Source organism: Trichechus manatus, unplaced genomic scaffold (genome assembly GCF_000243295.1).
Source record: "Trichechus manatus latirostris isolate Lorelei unplaced genomic scaffold, TriManLat1.0 scaffold00216, whole genome shotgun sequence".
Taxonomy (NCBI): domain Eukaryota; kingdom Metazoa; phylum Chordata; class Mammalia; order Sirenia; family Trichechidae; genus Trichechus; species Trichechus manatus.
Genome location: NW_004444152.1, coordinates 2,065,054 through 2,071,495, shown reverse-complemented (window position 1 = coordinate 2,071,495; position 6,442 = coordinate 2,065,054).

Below are 6,442 nucleotides of genomic sequence, written 5' to 3'. Positions count from 1 at the left end.
GTGAAGGTTTCTAATACCTAGATTTAGCTATAATGTTGGGTCTTGAACACAACAGTTCTACAGGTATCCTCTTAACATTCCATCCTCCTATCTGTGGCAGAAATCTGTTGCAGAAATAACATCTCCATTTTGGAAACCTTTTATTTGGAGTAATTTCTTAAAGTTCAGTCTAGATCTCTTTCCTCTAGTGTGTTCAATAAGCCTCTTTATTTATTCTCTTAATTTTTTTCATACTTTAAATATGTAGAGGATACAGTTTCCTGTATCTGAACCAGGGCTTCGAACCAGTTGGAACCAGTTCAGTCATGGCCAATGAAGCAAAACTAGGACAGACTTGAATTTTTTAAATTCCAATGATCTGGAATCATAACAGGCATGGGAAAAAATTGTAGGTTGAAGCCCTGGAATGGGAGACTCGGGAGAGGCATAGTGAGCCCTTTCAGGAGCCTGATGTGTGAGATTAGATTATTGCCAGGACTGAGGAGAGGGACACACATTAAAAGCTGCCCAGTCAACCACCATCTTTGAGTGGGGCACTGCTGTGTTCAACTCTGCAAAACCTAACAGGCAAGAGATTGGTTGCTATGCAATGCATACACTGCCCTTGTTTTCTAAGAAGGAGATTAAATTTCTAGTAGGGCTTCAACTCAATGTTTCCCATCCTGGTTATGATTCTGGTTTACCCAAATTTGAAAAATTCGGATCTGTTCAGGTGTAACTTCCTCAGCCATGACTGAACCGGGAAGAACAAGTTTGAAGCACTGACTTGAACTCTGCCTTTGCTTCCACGAAGAGTTGTAGGTAGCAGTTGTAGGTAACAGGACTGGAAATCTGAACTGGTTAGGTTTGAAGGAAGGAGAGATCATGTTATGATTGGAAAATAAAAACTTGTTTTCCATTTCCCAGTTGTATAACAGTTAACAGAATAAAGTGACTTTTCAGAAAAGGCTTTCACACAATGAGGATCAAAAGAAAGTGACAAATTCTTAAGAATGGACTACATAGCTGGTAATACCCTCCATGACCTACCCCTATTTACTCTCTAATCCCATTTTTTAATCCCATTCTTCACATTATCTAATATATCTCAGCTACATTTGCCAATGAATAAGTTACAGATGCATTTGACAGAGTAGCAAATAAACCCTCCCCACCAGCTTCAATATTTTTTTTGGTTGCATAAATGATCAGTGCTTATTCACTACTGAACTATATAAAGTTTTATGTTGCATTTGTATTCTACTAATCTTAATTTCCTGAAGCTAAAATTAACTCACTTTAATATGCTTAGTATTCTGTGTGCCAACTATTTATTCATTTCCAAATTCTCAATAGAATATATCAGGAATTTTATCAGTCCTACTTTCTTTTTTGGTACAGCCCTGTGCCACCTACCATACAGTCTGTGTAAGCACTAGGCCAACTGTACAGCTGTCAGCATAGGTTTTCCTTTCTCCATTATTGAAGGAATCTCATTAGAATTTCTGATGGGTTGAATCTCCAGTTACCTGGATTCCATATTTTCCTCTTTTTCATTTAGTTCTCTATAGATTTTAGCTTTCAGTAATTTCTGGAAGTAGCAAAAAGAATTGTTTGACATTCAAGCATTTCAGGAGGCAGCAAATGATCAAGAACTGATGGTACTGAAGGAAGAAGTCCAAGCTGAACTGAAGAGAATATTGAAAAACAAGGTTCCAGGAATTGACAGAATACCAATTGAGATGCTCCAACAAATGGTTGCAGCGCTGGAGGTGCTAACTTGTCTAGGTCAAGAAATTTGAAAGACAGCTTCCTGGCCAACTACCTAGAAGAGATCCATTTTTGTACCCATTCCAAAGAAAGATGATCCAACTGAATGTGGAAATTATCGAACAATATCATTAATATCACACACAAGTAAAATTTTGCTGGAGATCGTTCAAAAGTGGTTGCAGCAGTATATCAACAGAGAACTGCCAGAAGTTCAAGCCAGATTCAGAAGAGGATGTGGAACCAGGGATATCATTGCTGATGTCAGATGGATCCTGGCTAAAAGCAGAGAATACCAGAAAGAAGTTTACCTGTGTTTTATTGACTATGCAAAGGCATTTGACTGTGTGAATCATAACAAATTATGGACAACATTGCAAAGAATGGGGATTCCAGACACTTAATTGTGCTCATGAGGAACCTGTACATAGACCAAGAGACAGTCGTTGAAACTGAACAAGGGATACTGCATGGTTTAAAGTCAGGAAACATGTGCTTCAGGGTTGTATCCTTTCACCATACTTATTCAGTCTGTATGCTGAGCAAATAATCCAAGAAGGTGGACTGTATGAAGAAGAACGGGGCATCAGGATTGGAGGAAGACTCATTAACAACCTGTGTTATGCAGGTGACACAACCTTGCTTGCTGAAAGTGAAGAGGACTTGAAGGTAAAAGACTACAGCCTTCAGTATGGACTGCACCTCAACATAAAGAAAACAAAAATCTTCACAACTGGACCACTAAGCAACATCATGATAAACAGAGCAAAGACTGAAGCTGTCAGGGATTTCATTTTACTTGGATCCACAATCAGTGCCCATTGAAGCAGCACTCAAGCAATCAGATGATGTATTGTGTTGGGCAAATCTGCTGCAAAAGACCTCTTTAAGGTGTTGAAAAGCAAGGATGTCACTTTGAGGACTAAAGTATGCCTGACCTAAGCCACTGTATTTTCAATTGCCTCATATGCATGCAAAAGCTGGACAGTGAATAAGGAAGACTGAAGAATTGATGCCTTTGAATTATGGCGTTGGCAAAGAATTGTTGAATATGCCATGGACTGCCAGAAGAACGAACAAGGCTGTCTTGGAAGAAGTACAGCCAGAATGTTCCTCAGAAGCGAGGATGGCAAGACTTTGTCTCATGTACTTTGAACATTTATCAGGAGGGACCAGTCCCTGGAGAAGGACATCATACATGGTAAAGTAGAGGGTCAGCAAAAAACAGGAAGACCCTCAACGAGTTGAATTGACACAGTGGCAGCAACAGTCGGCTCAAGCATAACAATTGTGAGGGTGGCGCCGGACTAGGAAGTGTTTTATTTGTTGTACATAGGGTCGCTATGAGTCGGAACCGACTCAATGGCACCTAACAACAACAATTTCTGGAAGAGCATTAATAGAGAAGAAGGTTTTGAGGCATTGCCTTTCTGAAAATATCTCTATTTTAAATCATCCCTGATTGATAGCTGACTGGGAAATACTTTGAGTTTGAAAAAATTCTCTCTCAGAAATTTGATAATGTTGCTCCAGTGCCTTCTAGTTTTCACTGGTGCTCTTTAAAAACCTGAAGCCATGTTGATGTTTCTGCCACTAGATACGACCTGTTGTTTGCTTTCTAGAATCCTTAGGAATCTGTTTTTTTCTCCCCAACATTCTGAAATCTAGATGTGGGTTTCTTTTCCATTCATTTCCCATTAGATTTATGGGACCTTTCAATCCGTAAATGGATGTGTTTCAGCTCTGGCAAACTATCTTGTGTAAATACTTTGATAGTGTTTTCTTCTCCATTTTTATATTTCTCTCATCTGGTCTTTTCGTTAGGTGCTGTCCGTCGGATCCAACTTGTAGTGACCCTATGTATAGCAGAATGAAACAAAGTCTGGTCCTGAACCATCCTCACAATTGTTGCTATGTTTGAATCTATTGTTGCAGCCATTGTGTCGATCCATCTCATTGAGGGTCTTCCTCTTTTTCACTGACCCTCTGCTTTACCAAGCATGATGTCCTTCTCTAGGGACTGGGTCCTTCCTGATAATATGTCCAAGGTATCTGAGACAAAGTCTTGCCATCCTTGCTTCTAAGGAGCATTCTGGCTGTACTTCTTCCAAGACATATTTGTTAGTTCTTCTGGCAGTCCATGGTGTATTCAGTGTTCTTCACCAACACCATAACTCAAATGCATCAATTCTTCGGTCTTTCTTATTCATTGCCCAGATTTCACATACATATGAGGTGATTGAAAATACCATGGTTAGGGTTAGGGGCTCCATAGTCCTCAAAGTGACATCTTTGCTTTTCAACACTTTAAAGAGATCTTTTGCAGCAGATTTGCCCAATGCAATACGTTGTTTGATTTCCTGACTGCTGCTTCTATAGGCATTGATTGTGGATCCTAGTAAAATGAAGTCCTTGACAACTTCAATATTTTGTTAGTTTATCATGATGTTGCTTATTTGTCCAGTTGTGAGGATTTTTGTTTTCTTTATGTTGAGGTGTAATCCATACTGAAGGCTGTAGTCTCTTCTAGAGACATCTGTTATTCAGATATTCACATCCAGGAAAGTTTTGCTATTTTTCTAATCTTTCTTTCCCATTTTCCACCTTCCCCCAATTTCGTACAAGTTCCTTCACATTATCTTCCAACCACTCTACTGAAAATTTCTTCTGCCATGTCTCTAACTCCAAAAACTTTTTATTCTTCTATTGTTCATTTTAATAGCATCCTACACTTGCTAGATGAATGCAATAGTCTCATATCTTTCCAGCAATATCAATTAAATTTGTGAAGTTTTTTCTGCTTCCTTCACATTTGCTGTTTTTTCCATGTTACTTCTTTCTTTTTGTTTGCCTTTGTCTTTTTCTTCCAGTTAGAATATTTGTTCAAGTGCTGCTGATCCTCAGCTGTCCATTCATATTAAAGAATGAAGCCTTAAAAGCTGATTCAGATCATGCCTGGTAGGATAGGAATTGTATTAGGTGGGTCTTACATAAGGATTATTATAAAGGCCCTACCAATTCACTAGGATAACACCAAGTTTCAATCTAAATAGCTCTTTTATCTTGGGCTGTGTAATTTCTGTGGAGAGCAAAGCTCATATTTGTTGTACTGGAAGGCAATATTCAAAGGGAAAATAACTGATACATTTAGAAATTTTAATTAAATCACAAGACTGAAATCTCACATTGAAAAATAACCAAGATAAAATTTAGATGAGTCTACTGTTAGTACTCAAATATTCAGTGCTTAAAACATGCTGAATAAATGGCAGCTGTTTGCAAAAGGACTACTTGGAGATTTTCGTTTTGCTACAACTGGCATAGTAGGTTCTGAAGATTCGAGTATCACAGCTGATGAGCACAAAGGGGCTGAAAGCTGGAAAACAAGCAGCCAGGAATGTGCTGACGTTCACCAGTCGCAGGCTTGGGTTGACAAAGTGAGTCATGTAAAGTGACAAAATGGAGGACACAGAATGAAAGGAGACAAATGAGGTCACCAGAAGCAGCACAGTGTAAGTGGCAGTTGTTTCAGGGGAGGCTCTGGGCGAGAGGCTGGTGTGGTGTATGTACTGGAGTCTCTGCTTATGTCTGTGCGGGAAGAGCACTATGGAGCCACTGGCCCAGCCCATGGGTGCCAAACACAGAATATCAAGAAAGGAAACCAGGAAGGCATAAAGTAAGGAGGTAAATGAACCGGACCCTTTTACAAAACACAATCCAAAATCCTTTTCTGTAATGTTTGTAGCATTCCTTGGGCTAGTCACTCTCACTGGCACAATAATATTTATCAGAAGATGAAGAATCCAACACAGAAGACAGGAGGGCTTAACAAATTTAGGGGCCTTCGGTTTGAGCTCTGCCCACCTGGAATTCCTAGGGCTGATTGTGACAGCCTGGAAGCCACTCAAGAGACAGGTGGTGCAGAGAGAAATCCCCCTGGCCACTCTGTGAATATAAAAGCTAAGTTTACGTTCAGCATCTCCCAGGAAACATTTCAAACCAAAGACAGCCAGTGTCTGAGGGATTCCTCTAGAGAAAAGGACGAGGGAGTTGGCTAAGACAAGATGGTTGAGAATTAGGTCTGTGGGTCTCTGACTGTGTTTAGTGAAGAAAGTCAGTGTATGAAAATAAAGGAGTGAGGAATTCCCTAGGAGTCCAACTCCAGTCTGGAATAGGAAGAGAATCCCCATGACTTAACTCAGCAGAAGCCATAATGTCAATGCCCAGAAGTTTATTTTATTCAAAGTCAGAAGATCTAGAGAGAAAGACAGGATATGTATTATTTTCCTTAGTTTGACAGATTCAATATTAACACATTTCACCTTTATTTTTAAAAAGTCCTAGTTCATATCACTGGATATACAAATATTGAATCATACTACATTGAAAGAGTAAATTAATTTTTTCTTTCCAAGTTGATTTGCTAGCATTTTATTTAGATATGTGGATGTGTTTTTATAAATGACATTTGTCTAAAGCAAATGTTAGATTATATGCCAACTTCTAAACCATCTGTAGTTTTGGTTTTTTCTCTTTAAAAATTAGAAAATGCTATGGCTCTGGCCAGTGTTCCTCCATGATAAGTGGCTGATGGAGCTAGGTAATATTATCTCCATTGACTGTATAGGCATCATCTAGTTCATCACCCAACCAACCAGCCAGTTTCTGTGGTACTGATGCTAACTCCTGGAGA